This window comes from Rhinopithecus roxellana, chromosome 13 (genome assembly GCF_007565055.1).
Source record: "Rhinopithecus roxellana isolate Shanxi Qingling chromosome 13, ASM756505v1, whole genome shotgun sequence".
Lineage (NCBI taxonomy): Eukaryota > Metazoa > Chordata > Mammalia > Primates > Cercopithecidae > Rhinopithecus > Rhinopithecus roxellana.
In genome coordinates, this window is record NC_044561.1 from 95,641,081 (window position 1) to 95,662,330 (window position 21,250).

Below are 21,250 nucleotides of genomic sequence, written 5' to 3' on the forward strand. Positions count from 1 at the left end.
GGGACTACAGGTGCACACCACCACTATCTATTTCTTAATTTTTTTTTTGTACAGTGGGATCTAGCTATGTTTCCCTGGCTGCTCTCGAACTCCTGGGCTCGAACAATCCTCCTGCCTCATCCTCTCAAAGTGCTGGGGTTACAGGTATGAGCCACCACTTGGCCCAGAGTTTTTTTAAAAAACATAAATTTTCATCGCTTTTGTGTAAATACCTAGAAGTAGGATTGCTGTGTCATATAGTAAATGTATATTTAGCTGTATAAAGAAATTATCAGACTTTTCTAAAGTGGTTGTGCCATTTTTTTTTTATTATACTTTAAGTTCTGGGATACATGGGCAGAAGGTGCAGGCTTGTTACATAGGTATATATATACCATGGTGATTTGCTTCACCCATCAACCCGTCGTGTGCGTTAGGTATTTCTCTTAATGCTATCCCTCCCCTAGCCTCCCATCCCCGACAGGCCCCATGGTGTGATGTTCCCTGCCCTATGTTCATGAGTTCTCATTGTTCAACTCCCACATATAGGTGAGAACATGTGGTGTTTGGTTTTCTGTTCTTGTGTTAGTTTGCTGAGAATGATGGTTTCCAACTTTATCCACGTCCCTGCAAAGGACATGAATTCATCTTTTTTATGGCTACATAGTATTCCATGATGTATATGTCCACATTTTCTTTATCCAATCTAATACTGATGGGCCTTTGGGTTGGTTCCAAGTCTTTGCTATTGTAAACAGTGCTGCGATAAACATACCTGTGCATGTGTCTTTATAGTAGAATGATTTATAATCCTTTGGGTATATTTATAATCCTTTGGGATTTATAATCCTTTCCTAACAGGATTGAAAGAGTAAGAAGAATGTTTGTATTTATCGATGAAAAATTTTGATATGTAATTGAAATAGGGGCTAGTTTTTGTCATGTGAGGAGGAGCATGCCGGATGTCAGAGGAGTCCCTTCAGTTACTTCCAGAACTCAGAAGTGGAAGGAAGTTATTCCTAACTTTATTACTGGAGCTACTATGGGAATGCTGGGTCAAATGGTATTTCTGGTTCTAGATCCTTGAGGAATCGCCACACTGTCTTCCACAATGATTGAACTAATTTACACTCCCACCAACAGTGTAAAAGTATCCCTATTTCTCCACATCCTCTCTAGCATCTATTGTTTCCTAACTTTTTAATGATCACCATGTTTGTGCTATTTTTTATTACCAACAGCAATATAAAATATTTCCAATCACTTTGAATACTTTAATATTGTAAGGACATTAAACATTTAAACCTTCTTACTGGTAGGTAGTGGCATCCCATTGTGGTTTTAATTTTCACTTTCCTCTTTACTACTGCTATTGAACATTTTGTCTATTCAAGCCTTTTAACAATTTTTAATTCAGTTGTTGACTTTCTCATTACTGTGTTTTAAAAGTTGAATATATGTTGGGGATACAAGTTATTTATCAGACGCATGATTTATAAATATTTTTCCTAGTTCATAGCTTGTCTTCATTCTCTTCACAGTGCCTGCTAAAGAGCAGAAATTCTTAATCTTTGATAGTGTCTATAATTTTTTCTTTAATGATCTTACATCCAAGATTTTCTCTTTGATGTTATATCCAAGATTTCTTTGCCTAACTCAAGATCATGAATTTTTCCACTTATGTTTTCTACTGGAAGTTTTACAGCTCTATGGGTTATTATTTTTTTTTTTTTTCTGAGTCGGAGTTTCACTCTTGTTGCCCAAGCTGGAGTGCAATGGCGCAATCTCAGTTCATTGCAACTTCTGCCTCCTGGGTTCAAGCAATTCTCCTGCCTCAGCCTCCCAAGTAGCTGGGATTACAGGCATGGGTCACCACACCCGGCAAAGGTTCTATACTTTTTGTCTGGGTTTATAATACATATTGAATTTTTATACAAGGTGTATAAAAATTTCACACAAGATGTGAACTATGAGTTGAGGTTACGTGTGTTTTGCAAAACTGTTTCAATAAAGTTTGCTGTAAAGATTATCAAGGATTCTCTATTGAATTCCCTTTGTACAAAGGTAGAAAAATAATGGATTCAACGTATGGGTCTATATCTGCACTCTCTAATGAGTTCCATTGATATATGTTGGTTAATTTCTCAAATTCTACATCAGGATAGCTCTTTTTTAAACCTCAAAGATGTGAAAATAATTTTCCTTATAAATAGGAGAACTGAGAGCCTTTTGTATCCTTGGCGAATTCAGCTAAACTTTCTGAGCTCTGTTTCTTTATCTGTGGAATGTGGAATTGCATTAACAGAAATCTAAAGTCCTGTTTTTTCTTTCTTTTCCTCTTCCATTCTTTTCCCTTTCCTCTTCCCTTCAGCCTTCTCAGTCCTTCTCACCCTTTCTTTCTCTCTCCCTTCTCCTCCTACCCCCATATTCTTTCTCTGTCTGGTCAGTAGATGGTGCTGTGCTGCAAGACATATATTTGCTGGTTTCTTAAAACTTTTAAATATCACATTATGTCATCTGTTAATTCTATGCCTTATGACTACACTTTGAGAACTGATCCTTAAATTGTTAATGGTACAACGATGTTCACACCCCTCCCTCTTTGAGAAGCGAAACCCCAGGCATGAGTCTGGCTACTTAAACTAGGTACACTTCTTCACTGGAAAATTTGTCAAGAGATAAAGGCCTTTGATTAAGAAGAAATATTTTTTAAAAGCAATAGTGGGTAGTGACCCTGAAAACTCCAAATGTCCTTCAGCCGTGTGTGACATTTGAGTTGGTGTGTGTTTACCCAAAGGCCAAAAAATGGATGGCCATGAAGGACATAGGATAGGAAGCCCCTTTGCTCAAAATAAAATCCCAAGGTTAATTTGTTTGTGAATCACAGAGCCAGCTGTCTGTCCTGGCCCAGTATGACTTTTGTGGTGACAGCTGTTTCTACCAAGATTTGACGAGTGGGAATGAGGGCAGAGCTGGTGGTTGCGAGATGGGATGGAAGTGGGAGATGGATTGCAAGTATGGACTCTGGTTTCTTTAAAAAGGAAACCCATGGGTTTTTACATATTCTCAATTGAACTTGTAGTTCCTTTAGTTGCACATAATGCTTTTACTTCCCAGGAGAGAAGAGGTGGGTGTGCACGGTTAGTTGTTTCTTCATGTCCCCTTAGGTTACAATTTAATGATGGGTGTTTAATTTTCCAAAAGTTTAGCAAACTGTGAAGGTTTCCATAAAGGGCGCTATATTTGCTGCAAAAATCTAGTCTGTATTCCTCTGGCCCAGAAACCCTGAGGTACAGTGAACTCATGTTTCTTAGAGCCTGATTTTCAAAATACCAAATGAAAGGCCCTTCTTGGGGTTTATGGCATCATCCTAGTATTTCCATGTATAAATAATAATAATGTTCATTTGATAGTGCTTTATGGTTTTGAAAAGTAATTTTACCAACATATGCAATTATGCTTTTGCTTAGAAAGTAGATATTTGAATTAGGGCATTGGAGGTCAAAGCCAGAGAAGATCAGTGAGGAAGAAACACATAGGTTACTGATGACTTCTATTCTCATTTAGGTCTCCAATTGAGTGTTTCAAATTAACACAACTGAGCTTCTACATCCATCCCCCTAGCCACTCAATTTCCTATCTCCTCCATCTGGATACATGAAAATGCCATCCTTTCGTTTGTTCAGCCCCCAAGTTTTGGAGTTGCCTTTGATTCTCCTGTTTCTTATTCTACACCTGAGTTACAAGCAAAACCTATTGGAATTGCCTTTAAAATACAATGTATTTAGAATCCAAAAACTTCTCAGCACCTCCATGGGTATACCCTGGTCTATTCCACTATCATCACTTACATGATTTAGGACAAACGTTTTCTAATAGATTTCCCTGCCTTAGCCCCTGTCCCCACTTTAATTTAGGCACAGTAGCCATAGAAATGCTGTTAATAGGTAAATTGGACCTTGTCAAGTCTTGGCCCAGAACCCTTTAAAGGCTTTTCATCTCACATTGAGGAAATGCAAAGACCTTACAGTGGCCTACACAGTCCTGTGTGATGTGACCTCTTCCATGCTTTGGGATCCTATTTCCTATCACTGACCCTCTCTTACTCACTCCTATTCTCCTGAGTCTTCCTTAGACGTTCCAGGGGTGCTGCTCTCCTAGGATCTATTTACTTGTTCTTTATCTTTGAATGCTCCTCCCCCAAATATGATTCTCACTCTCATTTCCTTCAGATCTTGAATCAATGACGCCTTCTTACTGTGGCCTTCCCTGGCTGTTCTACCTAAAATTGGACCCTCTCTAATGCTTTCTGATCCTTTCCTAGCTTAATTTTTTCTTCAGCACTTATTACAATATAATCTGCACTTAATTTGTCTTGCTTAACTTTCTAGAATATGAATTTCATGAGGGCAGGGATTCTTGTCTATTTTATTCATTACTCTACTTCCAAAGCCCAGAGGAGTGCTTGACACAAAAGAAACACTCAATAACTATGACTAAATACGTAAATGAATGGATTCTCCACCTTGTTTTCATGGTATGTGTGAGGCTTTGCAAGTACCAACCACCAAAGAAAGACTAATGCTTGACTAGATTCTGGCAGAGTAAAACTCGATGCTCCACCATCACTTTGTGAAAAATAACAGTTTCATCGTCTAAATTCTAGATCCTGACTCAGCAGGTCTGGGAGTCCATATTTATGTATTCCTCAAGAAATTTTAAATCTTATCCAGATCTGGAGGCCCTTTCGTCTAGAGAACAGTTTACCTTTAACTCAACAAATGTTTATGGGATATATTCTGTATTACAGAAATTATGCCAGGAAATGGCCCTGCACTGAAGTCTGGTAGGAGAGAGAGATGAGTAAAACTACACTTGCCATGTAGTATAATAAGTGCTTTCCCCAGGCATTTATTAATTGCAGGGGTTGTGAAAGACAAAAGAAGAATAGATCTGAAATGGATCTGAAGAATTCTCAGAGGAAGTGACTCATGTTGAAGAGGAAGTGACACAGCAGGTAAGGAATATAGGGCACTGTAGTTAGGAAAACATCTTGGCCTCTGAGTTCAAGATGATTGCCAGGTTCCTGAGTCATGCCTTATACCAACCAATGAAGGGGGCAAAGTTAGACGGCCATCTATTTTTGCAAGACCTTCCTACCTTTCTTTTTATAGCCCTCTCTTCCAGGTGTCTGGGATTTTAACTATCTTGAGAGAATAAAAATATATTTCTGGCTTATTTGTCTGACTCTCCTTTAAAAAGAGTATAATGAGATCCTTTCTAATACTGAGTAGCTAATGATTTTCTGGGGTGTTCACATTTCAACAACAAGGCAACCTTTAACAATAAAAAAAATGAGGCAGGTATCAGTGACAAGCCAGCAAGGAGATATTCTTTTGGGTTTGAATCTTCAATTTTCCTTGAGTCACATCACATGAGAAGGACCTTAAGGTTGGTGCTAGAATTGATCTGCAGTAATTCTCTACCAATTCATCACAATGCTGGGGGAAATGATAACCACTCTTGTCGCTTCCAAGCTTTGCTATAGGTCTTAGACCAATGCCTTTGTTTTTCCATGCTGCAATTACTCAATTTTTAAATATCATATTTGTGTAGAGCATTGTGCTTTGTTCATTTATATTAGTCAAGGTAAGTAGTGTTTGCTGCTATAACACACAACCCCCAGGTCTCAGTACGTCAACACAATAAAGTTTTATTTTTTTGCTGGTATCATGGTCCTGGTCCAATGTGAATTCCAAGAGAATGGGGATGGGTCTGTTGTTTGGACAGGAGCCTCTGCTTTGTGCATCCATTCAGAGACACAATTATTTTTGTAATGGGGCTCTGCAAGATCCTGTCGTGGCTTCAAAAACTGGCCTGACATCTTTCAGATAGCAGAAGAGAAGCAAATGGAATAGGCACTCACTTTAATATGCCTTAAACCAAGAGTCAACTAATTTTTTCTGTAAAGGATAGTACATATTTTAGGCTCTGAGAGCCACCTAATCTTTGTTAAAAACTACACAGTTCTGCCGATATAGTGTGAAAGGAGCCTTAGACAATATGTAAATGAGTAGGGTGGCTATGTTCCAATGAAACTTTATTTACAAAGACAGGTGATTGGCCACATTTGCCCTGTAGGCTATAGTTTGCAGACTCCTGCGTTATACCAAAAGGTGTGTCTTCCAATCACATTCCATTGGCAAAAAACAGTCATATGTTCCCACCCAGATGCAGAGTGTCAGGGGAATGTATTGTGGCTGTGTGCCTAAGAAACTGGTGAGAATTTAGCCTGCCTCTGATGCATCATATATTAGGGGTAGGATGTTCATTGATTATTTCCCAGATGGTGGACGCACTGTTCTCTACTTCCAACTTGCTCGAGGTCAAAAATTTTCCTGTAGAAGACATGATCCCACAAGTTTTCTAAGCTTCTGTATCCTTTATTCTGGAGAACAATGAGGATGGTTTGCTGAAAGTGGTCTTGAAGAATCCTATGTAGACCAGGTGGGAGAGTTTGCTCCCAGGAAAAAAATAAGTATTATCTCAAATAGGTGATTGAAGTACAACATGCTATCCACTGGTAACAAGTAATCATAACTGGATGGCAAGGATAAGAATCACTCTATGTTAACTCAACTTTCAAATTCATCCAGGAGCTAAAGCTCTTCTATGTATTGGTTTCCTTTTTTATCTTCTTCCAAAGTCCCTGGAGATGGATGAAAACCTTGCTCTGCAAGTATGCATTCAAAAATCTAATTATACTAGCAGTAATTTAGTGTGTGGTAATCTGTTTCCTTGCATCTTGAAAGGCCTCCCACTTGATCTACTGTGGACTCAGAAATAAAGGGTTTTTTCAATAGCCCTGTGAACTAAGCAGAGCAAACATTTGGCTAAAAATAAGGTTAGGGAAGGCTTACTATATAGGAGTTACAAATATCTCACAATCCTTGTTCTCAAACTCTCACACTTTACAATTGTTTGACAGATTGAGTGCAAGCAGTCATGCCTCCAATACTCCACGGCTCCCCTTGCATCTGGCTGGCCTAGTTACTCATTTTGGCCAATAACATGGTAGATGTGATGGTGGAGACTTGCATGCTCCACATTCTCTTTAAACTCTTCTGCTCCCATGTGCGAAAGCCTAGGCTAGCCAGGTGGGAGATGACAGAGAACATGGAGTAGAGATCAGCTGTTCCAGCTGAGGCCTTCCTAGTCTAGCCAGCCTGGCAATGTGGCCTCCAGATGTTTGGACAGCTCAACAGAAACATGGACCAGATCAACAGGACTACCTAGGTGACCTGCAGATTTGGGGGTTGTTACTCAGCAATAGCTAACTGATAGTGTGTCAATTATGTATGCTTTCAGTTTCAAGAAAAGACTTGCTCACAGGGGTTGGAAAGCAGGGACTTATTTGTCTTTATAATAGGAAGAATAAAATTAGGTACAGGGCAGGTTCAGTGCTTCAGAATGACATTAATGAATCTACTGATCACATCTTCCACAATTTAGTTTGCTGGATTTCATTCTGTCATTGGTAGCAACATGGTTGCCAGATGGCTGATTTATCTCCAAAATTATAATGGTGTTCAAGGTGGTTTGAAGAAAGAAGGAAAAAGGGCAAAAGAGTGTGATGGCTGTTACTTTTAACCAGAGAAGTAAAAGGTCTTCTTGAATCCCCATTTCAAAAGATTTCTGATTATGTGTCATTGGGCTAAGCCATGTTACATGGCTATCCCTTGGCTGGAAGCTGTCTGGGAAGGCGGAAGTTGTATCTGCCACAAGAAATCAACAGACAGGTGATTGGTAGGCTATGTTTCCAAAGGATGATTTTTCAGAGAAATTCTCATAGAGGTGGTAACTTTGGGCATGACAAAGGGCTTCTCGGGTAGACAAGATGGAAAAGGGCACTCTGCTAGAGAGAGCTGCATATTCCAAGGTACAGAGCAATGAAGGAACATACCTATGTGAGAGCTTCAGATTTATAACTGAGGCCCAGAAATGGGCAAGTATTCACCAAAGGTAATAAAACTAGAGATTGAACGAGCAGGGTCCATCTTTAGATTGTAGTCCAGGGTCTCACCATACCTTGCAAAAGTAGAATCAATTCTTACGACCTCAGAGTTTCTTGTTCATGTCCCCTTCATGGCCCTTATCACATTGAAATAGAGTCATCTTTTTACTAAAAAGTAGATCTGGAGGTCACATTATTAGTTGGCAAAACTGTGTATATTACTCAACCTTTTGGCCTTAGTTTTTCCCAAAATACTGCTAAAGACATCACTCAGTTACTCAGAAAAATCACCTCTGATTCACCCTGTTTATAGACATGAGGTTTTGAGATCTATTCATTTCACATCAATAATCCCTCACATTCATCCTATTGGTACCAGCCAGTATAAGCCTCTATTACGTCTCAAATGTCTAGTGCAATAAACTAAATATCTACCTATTTTCTCTGGCCCTTCAAATCCAGCCTGCATTTGAATTTTGTGTGGCTCTTTCCAAAGCTCACTTCAGCCAGGCAAGACTGGGCTCAATCCTCTGTCTCCCACTGCCTCTCTAAGTACAAAGTTCTGAAAGTCACTCCAGAAATTATTATCACTTTACCTGGAGAGAGACCTCCCACCTTCAGATTTGTCTGGGAGAGTCCCAGATCGAGGCTCTTGTCCTGGTGCCCAGTCCAGTTTAGCATTTGTTCTGACCTCTGTCTCTCTCAAAACTTAACCAGCTGGGATGATAAATTACATGACGCTTTTAACTATTTCCTTTTTTATAGCCTTTATTATTCTCTGAAAGTACTGAGTTATTTATTTACTGGAGGCACTTACACTGAAATCCCTCTTATAAGATTTAAGTGAAAATGAAAGATGTGTGTTTGCATGTGGAGAAAAGGGGGTGAGAGGTGTGAACTGGCAAGCAGGAAACAATTTTAAACTTTTACCCAACTGATGGAGACAGTGCATCAACAATTCTTATTTGAACATTGTGACTGGTTGGATGTTTTTCATTTTTATCTCATAATGTTGCTCCTACTATTAGAAGTAAAGAAAGGCATTATTTTTCTTGGTCAAAGGAAGAATGATGATTTGCTCCCTTCTTTGGGGGGGTTGAAGAAGGATATAAACTGACAGACATAATGAGAAAAGAGGATAAGTTTTCTTGTCCTCTTCGGTGGGAAGTGCAGGTTTGCTCTGCAAATTCATCTGGGAGATTTTTACTAGCAGGAAATTCCAGTCATCTGCAGTTTTCAGTATCTGGAGAGAATCTGCTAGAACATCTATCTGTCTCAAGTTGTGGAGCATGAGATGAAGAGCATCCAAGGACAAGAGTGTCACAGACCCTGAGTTGTTAGAACCCTGACTATTTCTCCCCAAGGATGTCCTCTGCTACTCGTGGTACCTGGAGTCTTAACCCTTGCCAATTTCCTCAGCAATACTGTGGATCATGGAAGGCTAACTCTGGTTTACCATTATGCAAAATACAAAATGCATTCCCAGTTCCAGTCAGCAGACTTCCACGCATACCTGAGTAGTGTCTATGCCAGTACTTCTGTGAGAGAACTCTAGGCAAATATGCTCTAGGTCCCAAAGGCAGTCTACATTTGTAGAGGAGGTGCACTCTCCAAGTGAGAATAAGCTGGAGGCAGTTGCAATTATTACCATAGGATGAATTTGAAAAATGACCAGGAAGAGTCAGAATCATACCTGGTACTGGAAGTCATCCTAGATTAGAAAATTAAGTTTGAATATGAATAAAGTGCTTTCCTTAGCAGAGAAACCCAGAAATAAATAAGCTGCTGGTTGCCATCTGCTAAGAAATCATTGCTTTTTCCTACTTCTGGCATCTTTTCTTTTTCTGATGTACTTATTTTTTTGAAAGGGAAATAACTCAGTACATCCAGAAAATAGATACATAGGAAAGGGGATTTACCAACGTAACAGATGTTTTTGTACTTTTGAAGAGGTGTAAGGTTGAATCATGCCTTTTAAAACTAGAGATATGCACAGATTACCACCCTGTGGGGGTTATAGGCACTTGGGGGCTTCTTGTCAATTTAATATTTTTTTGAAGTATAATATCTCAGCAGTGAAAGGAAACAGAAGCAGCTAATTCTGAACCTAGAGGTTTTTTCCTGACCCCTTGGTACCTAGGCACAATAGGGTGAGTTCAGGACTGAGTTAAAGTCTAACTGCTTATTTCCTGCCTTTTGTTAGTTTTAATCTGACACTTAAACATACTTCAATGTGGACCTTTGTGTGGGAATGCCTTTGATTTTTTTTTTTCCACTCCCAAGGAATGTCAGCTAAGAGAGGGAGAAAAATAAGATAAAGTTTTAATCACATGTAATATGTATCTTAAGAAATGATGTAGTGCTTTAAACAAAACAAACAAAACAAAACAAAACAAAACAAAACACCAAAGTGCTAGACTGCCAGGCTGACCTTGCGGTACCCTTCTCTTAAAGTTAGAGAGAATCTAAACTTCAGTCTTAGAGAAAGGTGTATTCCCAGTCCTCTGAAGCATGCGTGTGTCCATGAGAAACTCCCACCACACAGGTAATGAGCCACATGGCTCCTGGGTCCATATCCTGTTTTTGTGAATGGAGGCTGAAGCTGTGGTCCTTGGGTTTGGAAAAGTGAGAGCTGAATCATAAATGCTTCCCTTGAGCTAGCTGACCTAGTTACCTGGTCAGTCATTTCAGTGGATCATCGGTTGAATGTGACTAATGGGCCATTAGATTTGAAACATTTTTGCTTAATGCCGTCTGTTCAGCTGCCTTTATTGGGAAAGTTCCTATTTCCACTCAAATAAGTGGAAGGGGGATGTCTGGCAGGAGGATGATACATAGGCTTTAGTTAAGGAAAATGATGGAAAAGCAAATAACAGGGAAGTATGAGTAAGAGTGATTAAAAGAGTTAAGCAATAGAGTTAACATTGTGCCCTCATGACCACATGTTTAATAGAGTGTGATACATACTTGTGATGCAGAAACCTGTAAACTTGTAATTACTTTATGGAAAACATATTGACTTCAACGTATCAGTTACATTTTAACACATATACATGCATGTATTTATTTGTAGGTATATATGTAGTGTGTGCATGTGTGAGTGTGTGTATGTAAACCTGGAAACCATTTGCTTTAAAGGGCCTTATTATATTATTCTGTTGGTGTTCTAATGTAGTATTATGATTTTAACAGATACATTAATTTCACTTCCACATTGCTTTACAGCTATTATGTTAAGTTTAATAGAAAACATTCTCTATATTCTATTAATACACACTCAACCTATGCTATCTGGTAGTTTATGCACAGACATATTCAATAAAAATGTTCTATTACAGTGTTAAAGCATAATTTTCAAAAATAGTAAAATCATGACTCTCATCCAAATATAAAACAAATGCATGTCAAAGATTTTATTTGGCTCATTAATAAATGAGGAGACCAGTGAGATCTATTTTTTTTCTTTTTGAGAAGGAGTTTCACTCTTGTTGCCCAGGCTGGAGTATAATGACACGATCTTGGCTCACTGCAACCTCCGTCTCCTGGGCTCAAGTGATTCTCCTGCCTTAACCTCCCAGGTAGCTGGGATTACAGGCATGCACCACCATGTCAGGCTAATTTTTTTTTTTTTGTATTTTTAGTAGAGAGGAGGTTTTACCATGGCCAGGCTGGTCTCGAACTCCTGACCTCAGGTGATCCACCCAGCTTGCCCTCCCAGAGTGTTGGGATTACAGGTGTGAGCAACCGCACCCGGCCATGGGGACCAGTAAGATCTTCCCTGGTTCAAATGAAAATTTGACTTGCAGGGATTTGTGTAATTCATTTGCATTGCTATGGGCAGGAATCATTCACATTGCTATTCATTTTCTGCAAATTAACAGTCACCCCTAAATAATTTTAAAATAGCCAAGAAATTTTTTATGTCACTTTCAAGTCTTGAGTGCATTTTCCAGAAAATAGTTTCTGTTGCCTTCTTCATTAATTCAAGTACTTTTAAGGATAAACTTATGAGTATACATGGGAGACTGGTATATATACATGCTGGTAAATATGAGAAGGTGCTTGTTCCTTAGGAGCTCAATATTTACAAAGAGAGAGAGATTCACTCAGACAACCACAGTTTATTTGATATACGCCAATAGAATCTTAATGAATCATTCTCTTATGAAGAGGCGTATGTGGTTCTACAGAAGAAATATTGTTTGAACAGCGTCTCACTGGTTGAGACAGCAAGACAAAAGGGGTGATGGTTGCGGGGGGTTGAAAGGCAGACTTTTCATTCTACCTAGAGCGAATAGAATACCAAAAACCTCAAGGGTATAAAAAAGCAAGGCATACTGCACATACCAACAAAAATCCAGGGCACCATGAAGGGTCATGGCTGGGAGGTGAAGTTCTGAGACAGGATGGCAAACTTAACTGAAAAACCCCATTGTCCTAAAGGAGGTGGAGTGAGCTGATAACTTCCATATTTAGATTCACACTACAAAATAATGTAAATTTGTATCAGGAAAATTGTTTAAAAACATTATTACAGTATACCAGAAGAGGGGATCATTACCCTGCCTCAACATTCTAACACGTTGAGGGGCAGAATTAGGTTTGTTTTTGGAGAGGGGGCTTTTCCTTCCTTTTTGCCTCATTTCTTTGCCATTACTCTTTCCCCCTCTGCCCTCCTTTCATTTGTCACTTCCTTTTTCCATCCTTTCACTCATTTCTCCCTCCTTCCTTTCTCTCTCATTGTGACCCCATTTCCACTAAGTTTAGTGGTCTAGGAAGCACCTGTTGCCTGTTTAAATTACTGTGATCCCTCGTGTAGAATCAGAGTGATCCTGGGTAGTTCTCTGATTCTCAAGACAGTCCTGGACGAACAATAATACATTATTACACTCTCTTATTTTAAACTCAGTTGCTAAAGCACCATGACATCATCCTAAGCAAGGTAAAATACAACTGCAGAGTTTACTGCTTTATAATTATGACATGCCGTCCAATTTTCCTGAGCCCTCTCTGAACTGGAAACCCTTTGCTCCAATGACAAGGCATTTGCAGGCCAACTCCCAGAATGAACTATTTCCACAAATGGCTAATTTAGTCTATTTGTCTTGTCTTGTGCTAATTTCCTTCCGGGGATAAATTTTTTTCTGACCGTATTAATTTTTTTCTTTTTAGGTGGTAGTGGCAGGGAAAGATGAAGGAAGGAGCTACAAGAGTATTCCTACGTGACGTCCAATAGTCTAAATTTATCACAGTTCCATCAGAACACTCAGCTCATTCACTGAGAGGGATTTTATCCAAGTGTCTGCCTACATTTACCCCAATTAAGACAATTCACATTCAAGTGTGTTCAATAACAAATCCATCTAAGCTTGACTTTCTTTTCAAAGTAGGAGATTATTAACCAGCAAAAACTTCAAGCTGAGTAAATTTGGAGTATGACGTAGAAGGAGAACATGTAAGGCAACTTCACAGGAAGATGTTTGATCACTTAGTATCTACTGCATTTAAAAATAAGATCATTATTTTTAAGACAGGAACATTATCAATAAGATTAATTCTAGGCTGGTCTAAAGCAATGATCTCATGGTAGCTGTAAGATAGTTGACTGTGTCCTAACTACTCTAGGATCAATTTGTATGTCTGTGAAATAAGGGAGCTGGACCAGGATAGGAACAAACGCAAGCCATGAAAAATCAGAAAGCTACCATTGTATCATTCCTTTTCAAATATGACAGTACACACACACATACACACACACACACACACACACACTAAACCTAGCTGAAAAATTTATGCAAGTAATACATGCTCACTGTGTAAAAATGAACACCCCAAATCAGACTAAACTCTGAACTGGAAAGCCTTTGCTCCAACAACCCTTTGCTCCAAACCATAACAATGCAACATCCAGTCATACACATTATTATGAAGTAACAGCAGAAGTTGCCTTCTACACCATTAGGACACCTAGTTCATTTTTCAGAGATAATTAAGGTTAATTTCTTGCATATCTTTCCGAAAATGTTCTTAGGGCGTTGTGTTAGTTAAGGTTCTCTGGGTTTCAGGCCACAAAAAATAAACTCTGGCTGACTTAAGCCACAAAAAAGAGTTTACTGGAATGATGTTGGGGTATTTTGCAGAATCAAGGGAGGATTAAACCCCTTAGCCTTTGGAAAGAGTAGTCTAAAGGAAAGTTATGAGACACCCTAGCACCACGTGTCAGACAATTGCCATTAATGTGACTTGGCTACAAAGAATCCCAGCCTCAGTATTTCTGTTTTAAATTTTAAATAAGACTGGCCAAGCTAGGTTGGACCTGTGAGATGTAGTATAGCTGGATGTCTGGGAGTGAGGAGGTTGGAAGATGGGCAAATCTTATAGTGTAGAAAGTTGGGGAAACTTTCTGGACAGGGTGAAAGTCACTTGCAAGATAGCAATCTCCATTTGCTCACAAACAAAGCATGTTTCTACACTGTATGTGTTTGAATCTGAATCCACTGTCTTCCACTTTTTAATTATCTTAGAAGTCAAGAATGCATTTTATGATTGACTCTGTCTTAGCTTTAGCTAATAGTTTTATACAGACCACTTTTTCTTTCTCTGTGGCTTACAAGATAGTGAAATTTCTCCAGCTGAGCATTCCAGTAACTTCCACACAGGTGGGAAAAATAGTTTGTTGCCTAGTCAGGCGTTCCTTACAGGTATGTTAGAATGGTACACCTGGTGCTATTTTTTAGGAATTCCTAAATTGAAAACTAGAGGCTGAAATCACCTTCATAGAAAAGACTTTTAGCTGTTACAATTAAATTAAACATTATATAAACGCTGTAGAGCTTATTTGAGGAGCAAAGTACAATGCTGGATGCTGTGTGTTAGAATAAAATGAAGACATTCGAATTGCCTCCAGGTAATTATAAATTGACACCATACTTTTGGACTTCTAGCCTTCAGAACTGTGAAAGAATGAAATTTTGTTGTTTCTGGAAATTTGTGATAGCATCCCTTGGAAACTAACACACCCAAGACGAGGTCACTCTCCCTGAGCAAGGCTGTGCACTGTGATGAAAGCACAGATGCACAAATCATAGTGAAGGTTATGGGATTTTCTTTGAGATCTGGTTTTGGTGGCAGAAGGGCTGTTTTGTATCTGAACCTGTGGATCTTTAGCAACTGAGTTCAAATACAGCCTGAGTTTCTGTTACATCCATAGCTGGTGGGAATTTTCCTTCTGGTTGAGATGGATTAAGAACTGTATTTACCTGTTTAACGGAAATAATCAGAACAATCAGACAGCCAGGCGCGGTGGCTCACGCCTATAATCCCAACAATTTGGGAAGCTGAGGCAGGTGGATCACCTGAAGTCAGGAGTTCCAGACCAGGCTGGCCAACCTGGTGAGAGCCCATCTCTACTAAAAATACAAAAAATTATCTGGGCGTGGTGGTGCACTCCTGTAATCCCAGCTACTCAGGAGTCTGAGGCAGAAGAATTGCTTGAACCTGGGAGGCGGAGGTTGCAGTGAGCCGAGATCATGCCACTACACTCCAGCCTGGGCAACAGAGTGAGACTCCATCTCAAAAACAAACAAACAAACAATCAGAAAAAATATGTGGGTAAAAAAGTTTTTAAGACATTGGTCATCAAGTGCCACAGAACAATGATTCTTAAGTGATAGCAAATTAAAATGTGGTAAGTCCTATAATTGCCACAGCTTACTGCCTTGAGAAAGTTTCCAGGCTCACGAGGAGAGAACCAAGGCAGGGGTTGGTGGGCAACTTGGGTAGAGGAGAGATAGCTGAAAGTCTGGGGAAACCAAGGTATTCAAAGAACAGGGTACTGGAGGAGAGGAAGATATGCATGAGAATCATCCACACAAATGCATGTTGCTCTAATGCATTAATTTTCATTGAATGCCATATAGTCTACTTCAAGATAGAATACTTCACAATAACTCATCAAAGTTTAGGGCTTCTATTTGGAAAATCCTTTGGAATATACTATATATTTTAAAATATCATTTCCGTTTAAGATCATGCATGAGCCATTGTCAAAACAGACATGTGAATGACAGATGCACCTGACAGTAATAACTTAAGCATATTCTTAGGAGTCCTGCTTAGGAGAACGACCCTATGGTCTAAGAAGAAAGTGTGTTCAGAGTCCCAGACTAGGGAACCCAGCAATGGCCAACCTGAAGATCCACTCCTTATCTATGAAGGACATCTGAATCCCCAATCCATCCCTTGGAATGCAGGCCATACAGGGAACAGAGGGCCTTTGTTTGGCTTAAATGGAGGTTGCTAGGCAGAAGTTGCTATGTGAAAATGCTATACAACCTGCATGCTTTTTACAAATGATAGCAGTTCTCTTGTACAGTCATTGCCACTGGACTGTCTCTGTATGTAAGTTCCCCTAGTAAATTTTACGTCTCATTTTCTGACTCGGTCTTTTCTTCAGCCTCTCATACATGGTGCCATCCCTATTGGAATCAGTAGAGGTCTGGCATGCCAATACAAAGCATTCCTCTATGCATGTTCACTCTCTCACATCCACTGCAGGACAAATAGGACTCTGGCCCCCTTGGGTTCTGTCATCTGAGGAGGGTCTGACCAGTCCTTCTGGCATTTGCGATGGGGAACCAGAGCATGACCGTAAAAGGATGGGATCTGAGAGGTGAGAGGAGAAGGGGAAAGGATTAGCAAAAAGCAGCCAACCAATTGTCATAATAAAGTGGTGAAGTGGTGAAGGGCCAAAAGTAGGAGTCAGTTTCTGGAAGGCAGGAGGTTCAGAGGGAAATACTCTTTTGCTGTTTTGAAGAAAGTATCTTGGAAGTCTCTTCTATGTCTTTCAGTGGATACAAGTAAAGAGGATTTTTTAAAAAGTATTATTGGAGATTCTCTGTTCTCTTCAAGAATTTCAAAAAAATGCAAATAAAGAATGTATTTTGAGGAGTCTTATTTTTGTATAAATGATGTCCCTTTGACTGCATCCCCTCTCTGAGGCTGAACTCAGAAAAGAACATAGAACAGTACATCATCCATGGGATATTATATTAAGAGACTTTAGATATAAGTAGTTCTGCTTCAGGTGACATATCTCATTAGAGACAGAATTATTGTAAGAATTTAGATTCTCACATAACTCTTTCCTCTGTAAGTCACATTTCATCATTTTAGTCTTTCTTCAACTCTTTGAATGAATGAAGTTTTCTTGCAATCACTTCTGTTTCCTACCAGATTTTGTTATTAAGTTTCTTGCTCTCTGATTGATTGCTTCTATTCCTTTTATTTCTAAACCCAGACTGTCAGATAAGGTCTGCAATGCCCCAACACCAAGCCACAAAACTTAGTTTGGTTGAGTTCCTCTAAGATCAATCTGTCTGCAAGGAGACTGGCATTCAAATGTTCAGAATGGACATGTGGGGAAAGACTGAAAGAGCAAATCTCATCTGAACAAATTTGAAAAAAAGAGATGGACTTTCTTGAACCTGGTGCTAATGAATGTGTGTCCTCTTCTCCCCTATGAAAATCTCATTCTGAATATCATTTTTAAATAAGCATAGAAACTATTTTCCAAGACTCTTTTCACATGCAGGTGGGTCAGTATTAACACATTATTTATATTAATAATTCAATGTTATCTCTCATAACTAATATGCTGCAAATATTGAACGGGGGAGCAGCTGTGTAGCTGCTCATATCTGAAATAAACAAAGAGCCAGTGTCTGTAAAAAGAAAGAGCTCAATTCATAACAAAACTGCATATATTTCTAATATAGGAACTATAGCTGCTTTGCAAAGTTCTCTCTAGGACAGTGAGAGACGTTATTTTACACATTCAGCATTCACCAGCTTTAACTTTCCAAACAGAACCTGTTTCACATATTTTAGGGATACTTTTTGTTCTGTTTTGTTTTTACTTTCCTTAAATTGGAAAGCCAAAGACTGAAGACTGCCTTCTGGAGGTCAAACACTTGATTGACGGTAGAGCTCTGGTCTGAGCAATCAGAAGGTATCAGGTGATGGTGCAGACAGGAAGAAGCAGAGAATCATCAGGTAGAAAAAAGGCCAGGAGCCCTGGGCTTGAAGTCTTACCCCATGTCAGAAGTGAGGTCTGAGTAGGCTGGGATGAGGGCCAGGGAAAGGCATATGATGGTGGGAGGTTGCAAGGGAGTCAGAAGGAGTTGGGAAAGGGGCATACAGAGTGTTGGAATTGTCTTGGGTGAGACAGACTTTCGATTGGGGTCTGCATGCAAAAAGCCTGCCAAGTCTCAGTCCTAAACTTAAGGAACCAGATTGGTGGAAGGAAAAACTATGAAGGAGGTAAGGATAGCTGCCAACATTCTGCCATGACTTTTCAACACCCCTTGGCTCTTTTGGCAGATTCTCTCCATCCAGGTGTTCAGACCCCTACCCTCCCTTTTCCTGAACTACAGCTTCCAAGGTCACCCACATTGCAGTAATCATTAGGTATGATAAGCTTCATATGCCAGATTTTTCTCTCCTAGTTTTTCTGCTTCCCCAAAATCTGGTTCCTTCTTTGCTTGTGCCCTTGATCTTTGTTGAAGTTAATTTGACAACTGATGGGAGTTGGAGTATCAATGAGTGATAATATCTCAGTGTTTCCTTCCTCTCTGATCACATCTGTACTCTTCATCATGCAGTAAAGCGGGAATTCTGGAACTGGGCAGGAGAGAGGCCTTTCCTTAATTCCTTCAGATTGCAGCTTATTACTTTGCCCATGAATGGGGCCTGAAAGGATAAAAAAAGTACCTTTCCCTCATCCATCACAAGGGTCATGATTAACACTCCTATAACAAGAGGCGAGTTAGCAAGAGCAACACATCACACATTTATTTAAGAAAGTTATACATGACATAGGAGCCTTCAGAAATGAAGAGCTGAAGACCCAGAGAAAGCTGTGTGTTATTATGCTAAGTCTAATGAAAGAAGTGGATAGTTGTGGAGAAACACGATTGGACAAAAAAGGTATGATCTAATGGTAATAAACTTGAGGAAAGAGGAGACCCTAGCAAGATCTATTTGTTCAGATTCTTCCAGAGCAATTCTTCTCTCTGTGTAGCATTATTTCTCCCTGGATATGGGGCAGGACCCTCTGGAATGAAGGTCTTATGGCCTACTTTCAGGGGAGGTAATTCAGAGAGTGGCCTTTCTAAGTTTTATGGTTTGCTTTGAGATAGAGGAGTTCTAATTTCTATGACCCACCTTTGGGAGAGGAATCTGGCTTCTATGACATGTCTTAGGTGAGAGAAGGAAGAGGGAAAAGGTTGGAGAGACCTTGTTGCAGAGGCCTTTTCTATCTCCACCATTTCAAAGTATGCCAAGGTGTCATACTTGGTAGTTTTCTGTTCTAAGTCCCTACAGGGAAAACTTTGAGAGTATGAACTTAACTGTTAGAGTGGCTGTGGTTTAGGAGAAGTACAGGGGAGGATGGAGTTTATAAGTTGGGGGGATCATTCAGAAACTGGATGGAGAATAAGGACCTGTAGAGCTGGGGTGGGAACTAGACTAAGAGTGTATATAGACAAGCTTTGTGGGATAAACACAAAATATTATAAGGACCTCACGAGTGGCTGAGGAAATTCCGTAAGCCATTTTTTTTTTAAAACCATAGCTTGAGCTATTGGATTTCTATAGGATGGTTTTTCTCTTCTACTCTGTGAGTATAGCCCAGCCTTCCATTCTTCTAATGCTCATTGGTTCTGTTACAGAGTCTGGGGATGGAAAAGGTTGCTTAGGTGTCAGCCAAGACACTCCCTCTGCTTGGGGGAGAGCAAGCTGCCAGCCCAACTATCCGCTTCCTGTCAGCTTAAGGAGCTTATGACTCAGATTCAAGCAAAACACTGAGCTGAAGCAAAAAGGGAGGGAGGGAGGGAACCTTAGCTCAGATGAAGGCTCTAGGGCCAAACTGCATCACTGAAACATCCAAGTCAGGGAAACCCATCAGACCAGGATGCTATGTGATTTTTTGTTTGTCCTCTGCTTTGAAAACCGTACGCATATGCTTACACACAACTCCATACTCTTACAGATATATTTCTCCTGAGCTGAAATCCTGAGGTCGTTTCACCCTCCTGTAGAAAAGTTACTCTTAGGAGCTGGTCTGAGTATTAGCCATCTCTCACATTCTGTGATAGCCGAGAAGTCTTCACCAGATGTTGTGATTCAGCTGGTGTGTCCAGTTGTCCCTCCTTGCCTTGTGTCTCCAGAGTTTCCATTTCTCATAGAAGGTGTTGAGGGAAGACTACAAATTTATTCAGGAATAACACTGAAATCCAGACACATGTGTTTCAAAATCCTCTGTGATTCCAGTGGCTTCCTGGATATTGCTCTGGTGGCTGAGTTGCTGCCAACGTTGACTTGCTGGTCATTTGAAAGCCAAACTCTACCCCTGAGGAAAGGTACTGGATGAATTAGAGAAATCTCTATTCTTTTCTTTCCTCCTTCCATTACTCATGGACATACCCACATCTCTCCAGCTCCTTAAAGTTGTCTCCTTGTGAGTAAACATTAGTCATTTTCTACAAGTTCCTTACCTCCATTCACTAAAGAGGAATGTGTAATCTCCTTGATTGAAGTTCAAAGTACTGACCTATGTACTTTTGTGTTAAGTATAGTTTATAGTTAATACTACACACATACTCCTTCATGTATGGTTGTCTTTAATATACACAATCTTCCTAAAATTCAACTTTTGTCTATGTCATTATTTTTCAAGAAATCCTAAGAACTCTCATAGTCAACTGCCTGGGGCCAGATTCCTTAATGCCATTTGGAAATCTTTATGATCTGGACACGGCTTAAGTTTCTAGTCTCACCTCACTTAGCATCACTCCTTAAACTGGCTGGGACTGGTCTACTTAATCCACCAACCCAATTTAATTGCCCCTCTCTTTGAAATGCCTTCTTCGAACATCTATCTAATCCCAAATATTTTTAAAACCCAAGCCCACGTCAGTTCATTATCTTTGTTGGGGCAAATTGAAGGAGATGGAAGAGGACAAGAAGAAGAAGAAGAAATAAGAGCGAACAGAGATAAAGAATAAATAAATGTGTTGAAGTTTGAGGGGAAAGAAGCCCAGTTTTCTGGGCTTTCTGATTTTCTTGGAAAAGTCTGGCATTATTATAAGGAGTTCATTATAGACAGTCCCTTCTTCCTGCCAACATTTCAAGAAGCTCAGAATACAGATTTATCAGTGCACCAAGGACTGCTAATCCCAGTCAGAAAAATCTATTATT

At 39.7% G+C, this 21,250-nt stretch overlaps 1 pseudogene; it reads left to right on the forward strand.

The window, feature by feature from the left end:
* The first annotated feature begins 934 nt into the window (after positions 1-934).
* LOC115892846 overlaps positions 935-21,250 on the forward strand; it is a 37,006-nt pseudogene continuing 16,690 nt past the window's right edge.